We start from the raw sequence: 22,234 nt of genomic DNA, 5'->3' as shown, positions 1-22,234 counted from the left end.
AAAACAATAGGCCCTACCAAGATGTAAATACAAATCATGGATTCAGAGTCCAAAATGGTTACAAATACACCAGGAAACCTCATTCATGAGGAAGCATTTAAACAGTTTTTATTAGAATGTACTCTCAGAGAAATATAAACTGAACGGTTCTTGCAAAAAACCAATAGGACCTACCAAGATTTAAATACAGATCACTGGATTCAAAGATCAGAGTGGTTACCAATACACCAAGAAACCTAATTCACGAGGGAGAGATAAACATTTTTTTCTAAAATGTTAGATTCTTAGAAGACACATTTTATTGCAATTATTGTACATATATTTACATCAACGCTTATTTGGGTTATATAGTAAAATTCATACAATTACATACATTTCTATAACTACCTTTTTTTAGCTTTTTGTACATATTTACAAAAATCAGTGATTTAAAAAAATCATTATATGTATGAAAAAGAAGACTTTCTGTCAATCAAGAACTTAAACTGAAGATACTAAAACACATCAGGTCCCACCGAGATTTGAACTCGGATCGCTGGATTCAGAGTCCAGAGTGCTAACCATTACACCATGGAACCTCTCTTCTAATACCACATATAAAACTTTCTCTTAGAGTGTGAGATCTTATTTTCTACAAGTTACAGGAATAATAATCAGAGAGATAAGTATAACATTGTATTTTCAAAAAAAGCCATTAGGACCTACCAAATTTTTATACAGATTATAGGTTTCAGAGTCCAGAATTGTTAACAGTACACAATGAAACCTCATTAATATGGTAGCATGTACATTTTTGGTCAGAGTATAAGATTCTTAGTGGATACATTTTATTGGAATTAAATGACAGATAAACCTGTCTCTCAGTGTGTAAGATTCTTAATTTATGCAATTTATAGATATTTTCTTTCTCAGAGATATTAACTGTATTGTACTTACAACAAAACCAATATAACCTACCAAGATGTAAATATAGATCATGGATTCAGAGTCCAAAAGGTTTACCAATACACCATGAAACCTCATCCATTAGGGAGCATCTAAATATTTTTATAAGAATGTATTCTCAGAGAGATATGAACTGAATGGTACTTACAAAAAACCAATAGGACCTACCAAGATTTAAATACAGATCACTATATTCAAAGATCAGAGTGGAGTGGTTACCAATACACCAAGAAACCACATTCATTAGGGAACATCTAAACATTTTTTTCTAAAATGTTAGATTCTTAGAAGACACATTTTATTGAAGTTATTGTACATATATTAACATCAATGCTTATTTGGATTACACAGTAAAATTCATATAATTACAAACATTTCTTTAACTACCTTTTTTTAGATTTTAGTACATATTTACAATAATAAGTTATTTAAAAAATGTATTATATGTATAAAAAAGAAAAGTTTTTGTCAAGGACTTAAACTGAAGGTACTAAAATGCACCTGGTCCCACCGAAATTTGAACTCAATTTACTGGATTCAGAGTACAGAGTGCTAACCATAACACCATGGAATCTCCCTTCTAATAACACATATAAAACTTTCTCTCAGAGTGTAAAATCTTAATTTCCACAAGATACAGAAATATTCATTCAGAGAGATATGTACTACATTGTATTTACAAATAAAACTATTAGGACCTACCAATTTGTATATACAGATTATTAGTTTCAGAGTCCAGAATTGTTAACAGTACACCATGAAAGCTCATTCATATGGTGGCATGTAAAAAATTTTCTCACAGTGTAAGATTCTTAGAGGTTACATTTTATTGGAAATATATTACAGATAAACCTGTCTCTCAGTGTGTATGATTCTTAATTAATGCAATTTATAGATATTTTCTTTCTCAGAGATGTAAACTGCATAATACTTACAAAAAAACAATAGGCCCTACCAAGATGTAAATACAAATCATGGATTCAGAGTCCAAAATGGTTACAAATACACCAGGAAACCTCATTCATGAGGAAGCATTTAAACAGTTTTTATTAGAATGTACTCTCAGAGAAATATAAACTGAACGGTTCTTACAAAAAACCAATAGGACCTACCAAGATTTAAATACAGATCACTGGATTCAAAGATCAGAGTGGTTACCAATGCACCAAGAAACCTCATTCACGAGGGAGAGCTAAACATTTTTTTCTAAAATGTTAGATTCTTAGAAGACACATTTTATTGCAATTATTGTACATATATTTACATCGACGCTTATTTGGGTTATATAGTAAAATTCATATAATTACATACATTTTTATAACTACCTTTTTTAGCTTTTTGTAAATATTTACAAAAATCAGTGATTTAAAAAAATCATTATATGTATGAAAAAGAAGACTTTCTGTCAATCAAGAACTTAAACTGAAGGTACACATCAGGTCCCACCGAGATTTGAACTCGGATCGCTAGATTCAGAGTCCAGAGTGCTAACCATTACACCATGGAACCTCTCTTCTAACACCATATATACAACTTTCTCTTAGAGTGTGAGATCTTATTTTCTACAAGTTACAGGAATAATAATCAGAGAGATAAGTATAACATTGTATTTACAAAAAAAGCCAATAGGACTTACCAAATTTTTATACAGATTATAGGTTTCAGAGTCCAGAATTGTTAACAGTACACAATGAAACCTCATTCATATGGTAGCATGTACATTTTTGGTCAGAGTATAAGATTCTTAGTGGATACATTTTATTGGAATTAAATGACAGATAAACCTGTCTCTCAGTGTGTAAGATTCTTAATTTATGCAATTTATAGATATTTTCTTTCTCAGAGATATTAACTGTATTGTACTTACAACAAAACCAATATAACCTACCAAGATGTAAATATAGATCATGGATTCAGAGTCCAAAATGTTTACCAATACACCATGAAACCTCATCCATTAGGGAGCATCTAAATATTTTTATAAGAATGTACTCTCAGAGAGATATGAACTGAATGGTACTTACAAAAAACCAATAGGACCTACCAAGATTTAAATACAGATCACTATATTCAAAGATCAGAGTGGAGTGGTTACCAATACACCAAGAAACCACATTCATTAGGGAACATCGAAACATTTTTTTCTAAAATGTTAGATTCTTAGAAGACACATTTTATTGAAGTTATTGTACATATATTAACATCAATGCTTATTTGGATTACACAGTAAAATTCATATAATTACAAACATTTCTTTAACTACCTTTTTTTAGATTTTAGTACATATTTACAATAATAAGTTATTTAAAAAATTTGTTATATGTATAAAAAAGAAAAGTTTTTGTCAAGGACTTAAACTGAAGGTACTAAAATGCACCAGGTCCCACCGAAATTTTAACTCAATTTACTGGATTCAGAGTACAGAGTGCTAACCATAACACCATGGAATCTCCCTTCTAATAACACATATAAAACTTTCTCTCAGAGTGTAAAATCTTAATTTCTACAAGATACAGAAATATTCATTCAGAGAGATATGTACTACATTGTATTTACAAATAAAACCATTAGGACCTACCAATTTGTATATACAGATTATTAGTTTAAGAGTCCAGAATTGTTAACAGTAAACCATGAAAGCTCATTCATATGGTGGCATGTAAAAAAATTTCTCACAGTGTAAGATTCTTAGAGGTTACATTTTATTGGAAATATATTACAGATAAACCTGTCTCTCAGTGTGTATGATTCTTAGTTTATGCAATTTATAGATATTTTCTTTCTCAGAGATATGAACAGCATAATACTTACAAAAAAACAATAGGACCTACCAAGATGTAAATACAAATCATGGATTCAGAGTCCAAAATGGTTACAAATACACCAGGAAACCTCATTCATGAGGAAGCATTTAAACAGTTTTTATTAGAATGTACTCTCAGAGAAATATAAACTGAACGGTTCTTGCAAAAAACCAATAGGACCTACCAAGATTTAAATACAGATCACTGGATTCAAAGATCAGAATGGTTACCAATACACCAAGAAACCTCATTCACGAGGGAGAGCTAAACATTTTTTTCTAAAATGTTAGATTCTTAGAAGACACATTTTATTGCAATTATTGTACATATATTTACATCAACGCTTATTTGGGTTATATAGTAAAATTCATACAATTACATACATTTCTATAACTACCTTTTTTATCTTTTTGTAAATATTTACAAAAATCAGTGATTTAAAAAAATCATTATATGTATGAAAAAGAAGACTTTCTGTCAATCAAGAACTTAAACTGAAGGTACTAAAACACATCAGGTCCCACCGAGATTTGAACTCGGATCGCTGGATTCAGAGTCCAGAGTGCTAACCATTACACCATGGAACCTCTCTTCTAATACCACATATACAACTTTCTCTTAGAGTGTGAGATCTTATTTTCTACAAGTTACAGGAATAATAATCAGAGAGATAAGTATAACATTGTATTTACAAAAAAAGCCATTAGGACCTACCAAATTTTTATACAGATTATAGGTTTCAGAGTCCAGAATTGTTAACAGTACACAATGAAACCTCATTCATATGGTAGCATGTACATTTTTGGTCAGAGTATAAGATTCTTAGTGGATACATTTTATTGGAATTAAATGACAGATAAACCTGTCTCTCAGTGTGTAAGATTCTTAATTTATGCAATTTATAGATATTTTCTTTCTCAGAGATATTAACTGTATTGTACTTACAACAAAACCAATAGAACCTACCAAGATGTAAATATAGATCATGGATTCAGAGTCCAAAATGTTTACCAATACACCATGAAACCTCATCCATTAGGGAGCATCTAAATATTTTTATAAGAATGTACTCTCAGAGAGATATGAACTGAATGGTACTTTCAAAAAACCAATAAGACCTACCAAGATTTAAATACAGATTACTATATTCAAAGATCAGAGTGGAGTGGTTACCAATACACCAAGAAACCACATTCATTAGGGAACATCTAAACATTTTTTTCTAAAATGTTAGATTCTTAGAAGACACATTTTATTGACGTTATTGTACATATATTAACATCAATGCTTATTTGGATTACACAGTAAAATTCATATAATTACAAACATTTCTATAACTACCTTTTTTTTAGATTTTAGTACATATTTACATTAATAAGTTATTTAAAAAATTTATTATATGTATAAAAAAAGAAAAGTTTTTGTCAAGGACTTAAACTGAAGGTACTAAAATGCACCTGGTCCCACCGAGATTTGAACTCAATTTACTGGAATCAGAGTATAGAGTGCTAACCATAACACCATGGAATCTCCCTTCTAATAACACATATAAAACTTTCTCTCAGAGTGTAAAATCTTAATCTCTACAAGATACAGAAATATTCATTTAAAGAGATATGTACTACATTGTATTTACAAATAAAACCATTAGGACCTTAACAATTTGTGTATACAGATTATTAGTTTCAGAGTCCAGAATTGTTAACAGTACACCATGAAAGCTTATTCATATGGTGGCATGTAAAAATGTTTCTCACAGTGTAAGATTCTTAGAGGTTACATTTTATTGGAAATATATTACAGATAAACCTGTCTCTCAGTGTGTATGATTCTTAATTAATGCAATTTATAGATATTTTCTTTCTCAGAGATATAAACTGCATAATACTTACAAAAAAACAATAGGCCATACCAAGATGTAAATACAAATCATGGATTCAGAGTCCAAAATGGTTACAAATACACCAGGAAACCTCATTCATGAGGAAGCATTTAAACAGTTTTTATTAGAATATACTCTCAGAGAAATATAAACTGAACGGTTCTTACAAAAAACCAATAGGACCTACCAAGATTTAAATACAGATCACTGGATTCAAAGATCAGACTGGTTACCAATACACCAAGAAACCTCATTCACGAGGGAGAGCTAAACATTTTTTTCTAAAATGTTAGATTCTTAGAAGACACATTTTATTGCAATTATTGTACATATATTTACATCAACGCTTATTTGGGTTATATAGTAAAATTCATACAATTACATACATTTCTATAACTACCTTTTTTAGATTTTTGTACATATTTACAAAAATCAGTGATTTAAAAAAATCATTATATGTATGAAAAAGAAGACTTTCTGTCAATCAAGAACTTAAACTGAAGGTACTAAAACACATCAGGTCCCACCGAGATTTGAACTCGGATCGCTGGATTCAGAATCCAGAGTGCTAACCATTACACCATGGAACCTCTCTTCTAACACCACATATACAACTTTCTCTTGGAGTGTGAGATCTTATTTTCTACAAGTTACAGGAATAATAATCAGAGAGATAAGTATAACATTGTATTTACAAAAAAAAGCCATTAGGACCTACCAAATTTTTATACAGATTATAGGTTTCAGAGTCCAGAATTGTTAACAGTACACAATGAAACCTCATTCATATGGTAGCATGTACATTTTTGGTAAGAGTATAAGATTCTTAGTGGATACATTTTATTGGAATTAAATGACAGATAAACCTGTCTCTCAGTGTGTAAGATTCTTAATTTATGCAATTTATAGATATTTTCTTTCTCAGAGATATTAACTGTATTGTACTTACAACAAAACCAATATAACCTACCAAGATGTAAATATAGATCATGGATTCAGAGTCCAAAATGTTTACCAATACACCATGAAACCTCATCCATTAGGGAGCATCTAAATATTTTTATAAGAATGTACTCTCAGAGAGATATGAACTGAATGGTACTTACAAAAAACCAATAGGACCTACCAAGATTTAAATACAGATCACTATATTCAAAGATCAGAGTGGAGTGGTTACCAATACACCAAGAAACCACATTCATTAGGGAACATCTAAACATTTTTTTCTAAAATGTTAGATTCTTAGGAGACACATTTTATTGAAGTTATTGTACATATATTAACATCAATGCTTATTTGGATTACACAGTAAAATTCATATAATTACAAACATTTCTTTAACTACCTTTTTTTTTAGATTTTAGTACATATTTACAATAATAAGTTATTTAAAAAATGTATTATATGTATAAAAAAGAAAAGTTTTTGTCAAGGACTTAAACTGAAGGTACTAAAATGCACCTGGTCCCACCGAGATTTGAACTCAATTTACTGGATTCAGAGTATAGAGTGCTAACCATAACACCATGGAATCTCCCTTCTAATAACACATATAAAACTTTCTCTCAGAGTGTAAGATCTTAATTTCTACAAGATACAGAAATATTCATTTAAAGAGATATGTACTACATTGTATTTACAAATAAAACCATTAGGACCTTAACAATTTGTGTATACAGATTATTAGTTTCAGAGTCCAGAATTGTTAACAGTACACCATGAAAGCTCATTCATATGGTGGCATGTAAAAATGTTTCTCACAGTGTAAGATTCTTAGAGGTTACATTTTATTGGAAATACATTACAGATAAACCTGTCTCTCAGTGTGTATGATTCTTAATTAATGCAATTTATAGATATTTTCTTTCTCAGAGATATAAACTGCATAATACTTACAAAAAAACAATAGGTCATACCAAGATGTAAATACAAATCATGGATTCAGAGTCCAAAATGGTTACAAATACACCAGAAAACCTCATTCATGAGGAAGCATTTAAACAGTTTTAATTAGAATGTACTCTCAGAGAAATATAAACTGAACGGTTCTTACAAAAAACCAATAGGACCTACCAAGATTTAAATACAGATCACTGGATTCAAAGATCAGACTGGTTACCAATACACCAAGAAACCTCATTCACGAGGGAGAGCTAAACATTTTTTTCTAAAATGTTAGATTCTTAGAAGACACATTTTATTGCAATTATTGTACATATATTTACATCAACGCTTATTTGGGTTATATAGTAAAATTCATATAATTACATACATTTCTATAACTACCTTTTTTAGCTTTTTGTACATATTTACAAAAATCAGTGATTTAAAAAAATCATTATATGTATGAAAAAGAAGACTTTCTGTCAATCAAGAACTTAAACTGAAGGTACTAAAACACAGCAGGTCCCACCGAGATTTGTACTCGGATCGCTGGATTCAGAATCCAGAGTGCTAACCATTACACCATGGAACCTCTCTTCTAACACCACATATACAACTTTCTCTTGGAGTGTGAGATCTTATTTTCTACAAGTTACAGGAATAATAATCAGAGAGATAAGTATAACATTGTATTTACAAAAAAAAGCCATTAGGACCTACCAAATTTTTATACAGATTATATGTTTCAGAGTCCAGAATTGTTAACAGTACACAATGAAACCTCATTCATATGGTAGCATGTACATTTTTGGTCAGAGTATAAGATTCTTAGTGGATACATTTTATTGGAATTAAATGACAGATAAACCTGTCTCTCAGTGTGTAAGATTCTTAATTTATGCAATTTATAGATATTTTCTTTCTCAGAGATATTAACTGTATTGTACTTACAACAAAACCAATATAACCTACCAAGATGTAAATATAGATCATGGATTCAGAGTCCAAAATGTTTACCAATACACCATGAAACCTCATCCATTAGGGAGCATCTAAATATTTTTATAAGAATGTACTCTCAGAGAGATATGAACTGAATGGTACTTACAAAAAACCAATAGGACCTACCAAGATTTAAATACAGATCACTATATTCAAAGATCAGAGTGGAGTGGTTACCAATACACCAAGAAACCACATTCATTAGGGAACATCTAAACATTTTTTTCTAAAATGTTAGATTCTTAGAAGACACATTTTATTGAAGTTATTGTACATATATTAACATCAATGCTTATTAGGATTACACAGTAAAATTCATATAATTACAAACATTTCTTTAACTACCTTTTTTTTAGATTTTAGTACATATTTACAATAATAAGTTATTTAAAAAATGTATTATATGTATAAAAAAGAAAAGTTTTTGTCAAGGACTTAAACTGGAGGTACTAAAATGCACCTGGTCCCACCGAAATTTGAACTCAATTTACTGGATTCAGAGTACAGAGTGCTAACCATAACACCATGGAATCTCCCTTCTAATAACACATATAAAACTTTCTCTCAGATGTGTAAAATCTTAATTTCCACAAGATACAGAAATATTCATTCAGAGAGATATGTACTACATTGTATTTACAAATAAATCTATTAGGACCTACCAATTTGTATATACAGATTATTAGTTTCAGAGTCCAGAATTGTTAACAGTACACCATGAAAGCTCATTCATATGGTGGCATGTAAAAAAATTTCTCACAGTGTAAGATTCTTAGAGGTTACATTTTATTGGAAATATATTACAGATAAACCTGTCTCTCAGTGTGTATGATTCTTAATTAATGCAATTTATAGATATTTTCTTTCTCAGAGATGTAAACTGCATAATACTTACAAAAAAACAATAGGCCCTACCAAGATGTAAATACAAATCATGGATTCAGAGTCCAAAATGGTTACAAATAAACCAGGAAACCTCATTCATGAGGAAGCATTTAAACAGTTTTTATTAGAATGTACTCTCAGAGAAATATAAACTGAACGGTTCTTGCAAAAAACCAATAGGACCTACCAAGATTTAAATACAGATCACTGGATTCAAAGATCAGACTGGTTACCAATACACCAAGAAACCTCATTCACGAGGGAGAGCTAAACATTTTTTTCTAAAATGTTAGATTCTTAGAAGACACATTTTATTGCAATTATTGTACATATATTTACATCAACGCTTATTTGGGTTATATAGTAAAATTCATATAATTACATACATTTCTATAACTACCTTTTTTAGCTTTTTGTACATATTTACAAAAATCAGTGATTTAAAAAAATCATTATATGTATGAAAAAGAAGACTTTCTGTCAATCAAGAACTTAAACTGAAGGTACTAAAACACAGCAGGTCCCACCGAGATTTGTACTCGGATCGCTGGATTCAGAATCCAGAGTGCTAACCATTACACCATGGAACCTCTCTTCTAACACCACATATACAACTTTCTCTTGGAGTGTGAGATCTTATTTTCTACAAGTTACAGGAATAATAATCAGAGAGATAAGTATAACATTGTATTTACAAAAAAAAGCCATTAGGACCTACCAAATTTTTATACAGATTATAGGTTTCAGAGTCCAGAATTGTTAACAGTACACAATGAAACCTCATTCATATGGTAGCATGTACATTTTTGGTCAGAGTATAAGATTCTTAGTGGATACATTTTATTGGAATTAAATGACAGATAAACCTGTCTCTCAGTGTGTAAGATTCTTAATTTATGCAATTTATAGATATTTTCTTTCTCAGAGATATTAACTGTATTGTACTTACAACAAAACCAATATAACCTACCAAGATGTAAATATAGATCATGGATTCAGAGTCCAAAATGTTTACCAATACACCATGAAACCTCATCCATTAGGGAGCATCTAAATATTTTTATAAGAATGTACTCTCAGAGAGATATGAACTGAATGGTACTTACAAAAAACCAATAGGACCTACCAAGATTTAAATACAGATCACTATATTCAAAGATCAGAGTGGAGTGGTTACCAATACACCAAGAAACCACATTCATTAGGGAACATCTAAACATTTTTTTCTAAAATGTTAGATTCTTAGAAGACACATTTTATTGAAGTTATTGTACATATATTAACATCAATGCTTATTAGGATTACACAGTAAAATTCATATAATTACAAACATTTCTTTAACTACCTTTTTTTTAGATTTTAGTACATATTTACAATAATAAGTTATTTAAAAAATGTATTATATGTATAAAAAAGAAAAGTTTTTGTCAAGGACTTAAACTGAAGGTACTAAAATGCACCTGGTCCCACCGAAATTTGAACTCAATTTACTGGATTCAGAGTACAGAGTGCTAACCATAACACCATGGAATCTCCCTTCTAATAACACATATAAAACTTTCTCTCAGATGTGTAAAATCTTAATTTCCACAAGATACAGAAATATTCATTCAGAGAGATATGTACTACATTGTATTTACAAATAAATCTATTAGGACCTACCAATTTGTATATACAGATTATTAGTTTCAGAGTCCAGAATTGTTAACAGTACACCACGAAAGCTCATTCATATGGTGGCATGTAAAAAATTTTCTCACAGTGTAAGATTCTTAGAGGTTACATTTTATTGGAAATATATTACAGATAAACCTGTCTCTCAGTGTGTATGATTCTTAATTAATGAAATTATAGATATTTTCTTTCTCAGAGATGTAAACTGCATAATACTTACAAAAAAACAATAGGCCCTACCAAGATGTAAATACAAATCATGGATTCAGAGTCCAAAATGGTTACAAATAAACCAGGAAACCTCATTCATGAGGAAGCATTTAAACAGTTTTTATTAGAATGTACTCTCAGAGAAATATAAACTGAACGGTTCTTGCAAAAAACCAATAGGACCTACCAAGATTTAAATACAGATCACTGGATTCAAAGATCAGAGTGGTTACCAATACACCAAGAAACCTCATTCACGAGGGAGAGCTAAACATTTTTTTCTAAAATGTTAGATTCTTAGAAGACACATTTTATTGCAATTATTGTACATATATTTACATCAACGCTTATTTGGGTTATATAGTAAAATTCATACAATTACATACATTTCTATAACTACCTTTTTTAGATTTTTGTACATATTTACAAAAATCAGTGATTTAAAAAAATCATTATATGTATGAAAAAGAAGACTTTCTGTCAATCAAGAACTTAAACTGAAGGTACTAAAACACATCAGGTCCCACCGAGATTTGAACTCGGATCGCTGGATTCAGAATCCAGAGTGCTAACCATTACACCATGGAACCTCTCTTCTAACACCACATATACAACTTTCTCTTGGAGTGTGAGATCTTATTTTCTACAAGTTACAGGAATAATAATCAGAGAGATAAGTATAACATTGTATTTACAAAAAAAAGCCATTAGGACCTTCCAAATTTTTATACAGATTATAGGTTTCAGAGTCCAGAATTGTTAACAGTACACAATGAAACCTCATTCATATGGTAGCATGTACATTTTTGGTAAGAGTATAAGATTCTTAGTGGATACATTTTATTGGAATTAAATGACAGATAAACCTGTCTCTCAGTGTGTAAGATTCTTAATTTATGCAATTTATAGATATTTTCTTTCTCAGAGATATTAACTGTATTGTACTTACAACAAAACCAATATAACCTACCAAGATGTAAATATAGATCATGGATTCAGAGTCCAAAATGTTTACCAATACACCATGAAACCTCATCCATTAGGGAGCATCTAAATATTTTTTATAAGAATGTACTCTCAGAGAGATATGAACTGAATGGTACTTACAAAAAACCAATAGGACCTACCAAGATTTAAATACAGATCACTATATTCAAAGATCAGAGTGGAGTGGTTACCAATACACCAAGAAACCACATTCATTAGGGAACATCTAAACATTTTTTTCTAAAATGTTAGATTCTTAGAAGACACATTTTATTGAAGTTATTGTACATATATTAACATCAATGCTTATTTGGATTACACAGTAAAATTCATATAATTACAAACATTTCTTTAACTACCTTTTTTTAGATTTTAGTACATATTTACAATAATGAGTAATTTAAAAAATGTATTATATGTATAAAAAAGAAAAGTTTTTGTCAAGGACTTAAACTGAAGGTACTAAAATGCACCTGGTCCCACCGAAATTTGAACTCAATTTACTGGATTCCCTTCTAATAACACATATAAAACTTTCTCTCAGATGTGTAAAATCTTAATTTCCACAAGATACAGAAATATTCATTCAGAGAGATATGTACTACATTGTATTTACAAATAAAACTATTAGGACCTACCAATTTGTATATACAGATTATTAGTTTCAGAGTCCAGAATTGTTAACAGTACACCATGAAAGCTCATTCATATGGTGGCATGTAAAAAATTTTCTCACAGTGTAAGATTCTTAGAGGTTACATTTTATTGGAAATATATTACAGATAAACCTGTCTCTCAGTGTGTATGATTCTTAATTAATGCAATTTATAGATATTTTCTTTCTCAGAGATGTAAACTGCATAATACTTCCAAAAAAACAATAGGCCCTACCAAGATGTAAATACAAATCATGGATTCAGAGTCCAAAATGGTTACAAATACACCAGGAAACCTCATTCATGAGGAAGCATTTAAACAGTTTTTATTAGAATGTACTCTCAGAGAAATATAAACTGAACGGTTCTTGCAAAAAACCAATAGGACCTACCAAGATTTAAATACAGATCACTGGATTCAAAGATCAGAGTGGTTACCAATACACCAAGAAACCTCATTCACGAGGGAGAGCTAAACATTTTTTTCTAAAATGTTAGATTCTTAGAAGACACATTTTATTGCAATTATTGTACATATATTTACATCAACGCTTATTTGGGTTATATAGTAAAATTCATACAATTACATACATTTCTATAACTACCTTTTTTATCTTTTTGTAAATATTTACAAAAATCAGTGATTTAAAAAAATCATTATATGTATGAAAAAGAAGACTTTCTGTCAATCAAGAACTTAAACTGAAGGTACTAAAACACATCAGGTCCCACCGAGATTTGAACTCGGATCGCTGGATTCAGAGTCCAGAGTGCTAACCATTACACCATGGAACCTCTCTTCTAATACCACATATACAACTTTCTCTTAGAGTGTGAGATCTTATTTTCTACAAGTTACAGGAATAATAATCAGAGAGATAAGTATAACATTGTATTTACAAAAAAAGCCATTAGGACCTACCAAATTTTTATACAGATTATAGGTTTCAGAGTCCAGAATTGTTAACAGTACACAATGAAACCTCATTCATATGGTAGCATGTACATTTTTGGTCAGAGTATAAGATTCTTAGTGGATACATTTTATTGGAATTAAATGACAGATAAACCTGTCTCTCAGTGTGTAAGATTCTTAATTTATGCAATTTATAGATATTTTCTTTCTCAGAGATATTAACTGTATTGTACTTACAACAAAACCAATATAACCTACCAAGATGTAAATATAGATCATGGATTCAGAGTCCAAAAGGTTTACCAATACACCATGAAACCTCATCCATTAGGGAGCATCTAAATATTTTTATAAGAATGTACTCTCAGAGAGATATGAACTGAATGGTACTTACAAAAAACCAATAGGACCTACCAAGATTTAAATACAGATCACTATATTCAAAGATCAGAGTGGAGTGGTTACCAATACACCAAAAAACCACATTCATTAGGGAACATCTAAACATTTTTTTCTAAAATGTTAGATTCTTAGAAGACACATTTTATTGAAGTTATTGTACATATATTAACATCAATGCTTATTTGGATTACACAGTAAAATTCATATAATTACAAACATTTCTTTAACTACCTTTTTTTAGATTTTAGTACATATTTACAATAATAAGTTATTTAAAAAATGTATTATATGTATAAAAAAGAAAAGTTTTTGTCAAGGACTTAAACTGAAGGTACTAAAATGCACCTGGTCCCACCGAAATTTGAACTCAATTTACTGGATTCAGAGTACAGAGTGCTAACCATAACACCATGGAATCTCCCTTCTAATAACACATATAAAACTTTCTCTCAGATGTGTAAAATCTTAATTTCCACAAGAAACAGAAATATTCATTCAGAGAGATATGTACTACATTGTATTTACAAATAAAACTATTAGGACCTACCAATTTGTATATACAGATTATTAGTTTCAGAGTCCAGAATTGTTAACAGTACACCATGAAAGCTCATTCATATGGTGGCATGTAAAAAATTTTCTCACAGTGTAAGATTCTTAGAGGTTACATTTTATTGGAAATTTATTACAGATAAACCTGTCTCTCAGTGTGTATGATTCTTAATTAATGCAATTTATAGATATTTTCTTTCTCAGAGATGTAAACTGCATAATACTTACAAAAAAACAAAAGGCCCTACCAAGATGTAAATACAAATCATGGATTCAGAGTCCAAAATGGTTACAAATACACCAGGAAACCTCATTCATGAGGAATCATTTAAACAGTTTTTATTAGAATGTACTCTCAGAGAAATATAAACTGAACGGTTCTTGCAAAAAACCAATAGGACCTACCAAGATTTAAATACAGATCACTGGATTCAAAGATCAGAGTGGTTACCAATACACCAAGAAACCTCATTCACGAGGGAGAGCTAAACATTTTTTTCTAAAATGTTAGATTCTTAGAAGACACATTTTATTGCAATTTTTGTACATATATTTACATCAACGCTTATTTGGGTTATATAGTAAAATTCATACAATTACATACATTTCTATAACTACCTTTTTTAGCTTTTTGTAAATATTTACAAAAATCAGTGATTTAAAAAAATCATTATATGTATGAAAAAGAAGACTTTCTGTCAATCAAGAACTTAAACTGAAGGTACTAAAATACATCAGGTCCCACCGAGATTTGAACTCGGATCGCTGGATTCAGAGACCAGAGTGCTAACCATTACACCATGGAACCTCTCTTCTAATACCACATATACAACTTTCTCTTAGAGTGTGAGATCTTATTTTCTACAAGTTACAGGAATAATAATCAGAGAGATAAGTATAACATTGTATTTACAAAAAAAGCCATTAGGACCTACCAAATTTTTATACAGATTATAGGTTTCAGAGTCCAGAATTGTTAACAGTACACAATGAAACCTCATTCATATGGTAGCATGTACATTTTTGGTCAGAGTATAAGATTCTTAGTGGATACATTTTATTGGAATTAAATGACAGATAAACCTGTCTCTCAGTGTGTAAGATTCTTAATTTATGCAATTTATAGATATTTTCTTTCTCAGAGATATTAACTGTATTGTACTTACAACAAAACCAATATAACCTACCAAGATGTAAATATAGATCATGGATTAAGAGTCCAAAAGGTTTACCAATACACCATGAAACCTCATCCATTAGGGAGCATCTAAATATTTTTATAAGAATGTACTCTCAGAGAGATATGAACTGAATGGTACTTACAAAAAACCAATAGGACCTACCAAGATTTAAATACAGATCACTATATTCAAAGATCAGAGTGGAGTGGTTACCAATACACCAAGAAACCACATTCATTAGGGAACATCTAAACATTTTTTTCTAAAATGTTAGATTCTTAGAAGACACATTTTATTGAAGTTATTGTACATATATTAACATCAATGCTTATTTGGATTACACAGTAAAATTCATATAATTACAAACATTTCTTTAACTACCTTTTTTTAGATTTTAGTACATATTTACAATAATAAGTTATTTAAAAAATTTGTTATATGTATAAAAAAGAAAAGTTTTTGTCAAGGACTTAAACTGAAGGTACTAAAATGCACCTGGTCCCACCAAAATTTGAACTCAATTTACAGGATTCAGAGTACAGAGTGCTAACCATAACACCATGGAATCTCCCTTCTAATAACACATATAAAACTTTCTCTCAGAGTGTAAAATCTTAATTTCCACAAGATACAGAAATATTCATTCAGAGAGATATGTACTACATTGTATTTACAAATAAAACTATTAGGACCTACCAATTTGTATATACAGATTATTAGTTTCAGAGTCCAGAATTGTTAACAGTACACCATGAAAGCTCATTCATATGGTGGCATGTAAATTTTTTTCTCACAGTGTAAGATTCTTAGAGGTTACATTTTATTGGAAATATATTACAGATAAACCTGTCTCTCAGTGTGTATGATTCTTAATTAATGCAATTTATAGATATTTTCTTTCTCAGAGATGTAAACTGCATAATACTTACAAAAAAACAATAGGCCCTACCAAGATGTAAATACAAATCATGGATTCAGAGTCCAAAATGGTTACAAATACACCAGGAAACCTCATTCATGAGGAAGCATTTAAACAGTTTTTATTAGAATGTACTCTCAGATAAATATAAACTGAACGGTTCTTGCAAAAAACCAATAGGACCTACCAAGATTTAAATACAGATCACTGGATTCAAAGATCAGAGTGGTTACCAATACACCAAGAAACCTCATTCACGAGGGAGAGCTAAACATTTTTTTCTAAAATGTTAGATTCTTAGAAGACACATTTTATTGCAATTATTGTACATATATTTACATCAACGCTTATTTGGGTTATATAGTAAAATTCATATAATTACATACATTTCTATAACTACCTTTTTTAGCTTTTTGTAAATATTTACAAAAATCAGTGATTTAAAAAAATCATTATATGTATGAAAAAGAAGAATTTCTGTCAATCAAGAACTTAAACTGAAGGTACTAAAACACATCAGGCCCCACCGAGATTTGAACTCGGATCGCTGGATTCAGAGTCCAGAGTGCTAACCATTACACCATGGAACCTCTCTTCTAACACCACATATACAACTTTCTCTTAGAGTGTGAGATCTTATTTTCTACAAGTTACAGGAATAATAATCAGAGAGATAAGTATAACATTGTATTTACAAAAAAAGCCATTAGGACCTACCAAATTTTTATACAGATTATAGGTTTCAGAGTCCAGAATTGTTAACAGTACACAATGAAACCTCATTCATATGGTAGCATGTACATTTTTGGTCAGAGTATAAGATTCTTAGTGGATACATTTTATTGGAATTAAATGACAGATAAACCTGTCTCTCAGTGTGTAAGATTCTTAATTTATGCAATTTATAGATATTTTCTTTCTCAGAGATATTAACTGTATTGTACTTACAACAAAACCAATATAACCTACCAAGATGTAAATATAGATCATGGATTCAGAGTCCAAAATGTTTACCAATACACCATGAAACCTCATCCATTAGGGAGCATCTAAATATTTTTATAAGAATGTACTCTCAGAGAGATATGAACTGAATGGTACTTACAAAAAACCAATAGGACCTACCAAGATTTAAATACAGATCACTATATTCAAAGATCAGAGTGGAGTGGTTACCAATACACCAAGAAACCACATTCATTAGGGAACATCTAAACACTTTTTTCTAAAATGATAGATTCTTAGAAGACACATTTTATTGAAGTTATTGTACATATATTAACATCAATGCTTATTTGGATTACACAGTAAAATTCATATAATTACAAACATTTCTTTAATTACCTTTTTTTAGATTTTAGTACATATTTACAATAATAAGTTATTTAAAAAATGTATTATATGTATAAAAAAGAAAAGTTTTTGTCAAGGACTTAAACTGAAGGTACTAAAATGCACCTGGTCCCACCGAAATTTGAACTCAATTTACTGGATTCAGAGTACAGAGTGCTAACCATAACACCATGGAAACTCCCTTCTAATAACACATATAAAACTTTCTCTCAGAGTGTAAAATCTTAATTTCCACAAGATACAGAAATATTCATTCAGAGAGATATGTACTACATTGTATTCACAAATAAAACTATTAGGACCTACCAATTTGTATATACAGATTATTAGTTTCAGAGTCCAGAATTGTTAACAGTACACCATGAAAGCTCATTCATATGGTGGCATGTAAAAATGTTTCTCACAGTGTAAGATTCTTAGAGGTTACATTTTATTGGAAATATATTACAGATAAACCTGTCTCTCAGTGTGTATGATTCTTAATTAATGCAATTTATAGATATGTTCTTTCTCAGAGATATAAACTGCATAATACTTACAAAAAAACAATAGGACCTACCAAGATGTAAATACAAATCATGGATTCAGAGTCCAAAATGGTTACAAATACACCAGGAAACCTCATTCATGAGGAAGCATTTAAACAGTTTTTATTAGAATGTACTCTCAGAGAAATATAAACTGAACGGTTCTTACAAAAAACCAATAGGACCTACCAAGATTTAAATACAGATCACTGGATTCAAAGATCAGACTGGTTACCAATACACCAAGAAACCTCATTCACGAGGGAGAGCTAAACATTTTTTTCTAAAATGTTAGATTCTTAGAAGACACATTTTATTGCAATTATTGTACATACATTTACATCAACGCTTATTTGGGTTATATAGTAAAATTCATATAATTACATACATTTCTATAACTACCTTTTTTAGCTTTTTGTACATATTTACAAAAATCAGTGATTTAAAAAAATCATTATATGTATGAAAAAGAAGACTTTCTGTCAATCAAGAACTTAAACTGAAGGTACTAAAACACATCAGGTCCCACCGAGATTTGAACTCGGATCGCTGGATTCAGAATCCAGAGTGCTAACCATTACACCATGGAACCTCTCTTCTAACACCACATATACAACTTTCTCTTGGAGTGTGAGATCTTATTTTCTACAAGTTACAGGAATAATAATCAGAGAGATAAGTATAACATTGTATTTACAAAAAAAAGCCATTAGGACCTACCAAATTTTTACACAGATTATAGGTTTCAGAGTCCAGAATTGTTAACAGTACACAATGAAACCTCATTCATATGGTAGCATGTACATTTTTGGTCAGAGTATAAGATTCATAGCGGATACATTTTATTGGAATTAAATGACAGATAAACCTGTCTCTCAGTGTGTAAGATTCTTAATTTATGCAATTTATAGATATTTTCTTTCTCAGAGATATTAACTGTATTGTACTTACAACAAAACCAATATAACCTACCAAGATGTAAATATAGATCATGGATTCAGAGTCCAAAATGTTTACCAATACACCATGAAACCTCATCCATTAGGGAGCATCTAAATATTTTTATAAGAATGTACTCTCAGAGAGATATGAACTGAATGGTACTTACAAAAAACCAATAGGACCTACCAAGATTTAAATACAGATCACTATATTCAAAGATCAGAGTGGAGTGGTTACCAATACACCAAGAAACCACATTCATTAGGGAACATCTAAACATTTTTTTCTAAAATGTTAGATTCTTAGAAGACACATTTTATTGAAGTTATTGTACATATATTAACATCAATGCTTATTTGGATTACACAGTAAAATTCATATAATTACAAACATTTCTTTAACTACCTTTTTTTTAGATTTTAGTACATATTTACAATAATAAGTTATTTAAAAAATGTATTATATGTATAAAAAAGAAAAGTTTTTGTCAAGGACTTAAACTGAAGGTACTAAAATGCACCTGGTCCCACCGAAATTTGAACTCAATTTACTGGATTCCCTTCTAATAACACATATAAAACTTTCTCTCAGATGTGTAAAATCTTAATTTCCACAAGATACAGAAATATTCATTCAGAGAGATATGTACTACATTGTATTTACAAATAAAACTATTAGGACCTACCAATTTGTATATACAGATTATTAGTTTCAGAGTCCAGAATTGTTAACAGTACACCATGAAAGCTCATTCATATGGTGGCATGTAAAAAAATTTCTCACAGTGTAAGATTCTTAGAGGTTACATTTTATTGGAAATATATTACAGATAAACCTGTCTCTCAGTGTGTATGATTCTTAATTAATGCAATTTATAGATATTTTCTTTCTCAGAGATGTAAACTGCATAATACTTACAAAAAAACAATAGGCCCTACCAAGATGTAAATACAAATCATGGATTCAGAGTCCAAAATGGTTACAAATACACCAGGAAACCTCATTCATGAGGAAGCATTTAAACAGTTTTTATTAGAATGTACTCTCAGAGAAATATAAACTGAACGGTTCTTGCAAAAAACCAATAGGACCTACCAAGATTTAAATACAGATCACTGGATTCAAAGATCAGAGTGGCTACCAATACACCAAGAAACCTAATTCACGAGGGAGAGATAAACATTTTTTTCTAAAATGTTAGATTCTTAGAAGACACATTTTATTGCAATTATTGTACATATATTTACATCAACGCTTATTTGGGTTATATAGTAAAATTCATACAATTACATACATTTCTATAACTACCTTTTTTAGCTTTTTGTACATATTTACAAAAATCAGTGATTTAAAAAAATCATTATATGTATGAAAAAGAAGACTTTCTGTCAATCAAGAACTTAAACTGAAGATACTAAAACACATCAGGTCCCACCGAGATTTGAACTCGGATCGCTGGATTCAGAGTCCAGAGTGCTAACCATTACACCATGGAACCTCTCTTCTAATACCACATATACAACTTTCTCTTAGAGTGTGAGATCTTATTTTCTACAAGTTACAGGAATAATAATCAGAGAGATAAGTATAACATTGTATTTTCAAAAAAAGCCATTAGGACCTACCAAATTTTTATACAGATTATAGGTTTCAGAGTCCAGAATTGTTAACAGTACACAATGAAACCTCATTCATATGGTAGCATGTACATTTTTGGTCAGAGTATAAGATTCTTAGTGGATACATTTTATTGGAATTAAATGACAGATAAACCTGTCTCTCAGTGTGTAAGATTCTTAATTTATGCAATTTATAGATATTTTCTTTCTCAGAGATATTAACTGTATTGTACTTACAACAAAACCAATATAACCTACCAAGATGTAAATATAGATCATGGATTCAGAGTCCAAAAGGTTTACCTATACACCATGAAACCTCATCCATTAGGGAGCATCTAAATATTTTTATAAGAATGTATTCTCAGAGAGATATGAACTGAATGGTACTTACAAAAAACCAATAGGACCTACCAAGATTTAAATACAGATCACTATATTCAAAGATCAGAGTGGAGTGGTTACCAATACACCAAGAAACCACATTCATTAGGGAACATCTAAACATTTTTTTCTAAAATGTTAGATTCTTAGAAGACACATTTTATTGAAGTTATTGTACATATATTAACATCAATGCTTATTTGGATTACACAGTAAAATTCATATAATTACAAACATTTCTTTAACTACCTTTTTTTAGATTTTAGTACATATTTACAATAATAAGTTATTTAAAAAATGTATTATATGTATAAAAAAGAAAAGTTTTTGTCAAGGACTTAAACTGAAGGTACTAAAATGCACCTGGTCCCACCGAAATTTGAACTCAATTTACTGGATTCAGAGTACAGAGTGCTAACCATAACACCATGGAATCTCCCTTCTAATAACACATATAAAACTTTCTCTCAGAGTGTAAAATCTTAATTTCCACAAGATACAGAAATATTC

At 30.0% G+C, this 22,234-nt stretch overlaps 12 non-coding genes across 12 annotated transcripts; all 12 read right to left on the bottom strand.

Annotated features, from left to right (window-relative positions):
• Nucleotides 1-506: 506 nt before the first annotated feature.
• On the bottom strand, nucleotides 507-578 carry TRNAQ-CUG (transfer RNA glutamine (anticodon CUG)). Its single transcript has one exon. It is a non-coding gene; the product is annotated as a tRNA-Gln (tRNA).
• A 1,804-nt stretch (nucleotides 579-2,382) lies between these two features.
• TRNAQ-CUG (transfer RNA glutamine (anticodon CUG)) lies at nucleotides 2,383-2,454 on the bottom strand. Its single transcript has one exon. It is a non-coding gene; the product is annotated as a tRNA-Gln (tRNA).
• Nucleotides 2,455-4,264: 1,810 nt separating this feature from the next.
• Nucleotides 4,265-4,336, bottom strand: TRNAQ-CUG (transfer RNA glutamine (anticodon CUG)). Its single transcript has one exon. It is a non-coding gene; the product is annotated as a tRNA-Gln (tRNA).
• Nucleotides 4,337-6,149: 1,813 nt separating this feature from the next.
• Nucleotides 6,150-6,221, bottom strand: TRNAQ-CUG (transfer RNA glutamine (anticodon CUG)). The gene has a single exon. It is a non-coding gene; the product is annotated as a tRNA-Gln (tRNA).
• Nucleotides 6,222-8,035: 1,814 nt separating this feature from the next.
• On the bottom strand, nucleotides 8,036-8,107 carry TRNAQ-CUG (transfer RNA glutamine (anticodon CUG)). Its single transcript has one exon. It is a non-coding gene; the product is annotated as a tRNA-Gln (tRNA).
• A 1,813-nt stretch (nucleotides 8,108-9,920) lies between these two features.
• On the bottom strand, nucleotides 9,921-9,992 carry TRNAQ-CUG (transfer RNA glutamine (anticodon CUG)). Its single transcript has one exon. It is a non-coding gene; the product is annotated as a tRNA-Gln (tRNA).
• Nucleotides 9,993-11,804: 1,812 nt separating this feature from the next.
• TRNAQ-CUG (transfer RNA glutamine (anticodon CUG)) lies at nucleotides 11,805-11,876 on the bottom strand. Its single transcript has one exon. It is a non-coding gene; the product is annotated as a tRNA-Gln (tRNA).
• Nucleotides 11,877-13,652: 1,776 nt separating this feature from the next.
• Nucleotides 13,653-13,724, bottom strand: TRNAQ-CUG (transfer RNA glutamine (anticodon CUG)). The gene has a single exon. It is a non-coding gene; the product is annotated as a tRNA-Gln (tRNA).
• A 1,811-nt stretch (nucleotides 13,725-15,535) lies between these two features.
• Nucleotides 15,536-15,607, bottom strand: TRNAQ-CUG (transfer RNA glutamine (anticodon CUG)). Its single transcript has one exon. It is a non-coding gene; the product is annotated as a tRNA-Gln (tRNA).
• A 1,810-nt stretch (nucleotides 15,608-17,417) lies between these two features.
• On the bottom strand, nucleotides 17,418-17,489 carry TRNAQ-CUG (transfer RNA glutamine (anticodon CUG)). Its single transcript has one exon. It is a non-coding gene; the product is annotated as a tRNA-Gln (tRNA).
• Nucleotides 17,490-19,299: 1,810 nt separating this feature from the next.
• On the bottom strand, nucleotides 19,300-19,371 carry TRNAQ-CUG (transfer RNA glutamine (anticodon CUG)). The gene has a single exon. It is a non-coding gene; the product is annotated as a tRNA-Gln (tRNA).
• A 1,776-nt stretch (nucleotides 19,372-21,147) lies between these two features.
• On the bottom strand, nucleotides 21,148-21,219 carry TRNAQ-CUG (transfer RNA glutamine (anticodon CUG)). The gene has a single exon. It is a non-coding gene; the product is annotated as a tRNA-Gln (tRNA).
• Nucleotides 21,220-22,234: the final 1,015 nt, after the last annotated feature.

This window comes from Pseudophryne corroboree, chromosome 11 (genome assembly GCF_028390025.1).
Source record: "Pseudophryne corroboree isolate aPseCor3 chromosome 11, aPseCor3.hap2, whole genome shotgun sequence".
NCBI classification, from domain to species: domain Eukaryota; kingdom Metazoa; phylum Chordata; class Amphibia; order Anura; family Myobatrachidae; genus Pseudophryne; species Pseudophryne corroboree.
The sequence above is the reverse complement of the archived record's forward strand: the minus strand, read 5'-3'. Positions and strand labels throughout refer to the sequence as shown.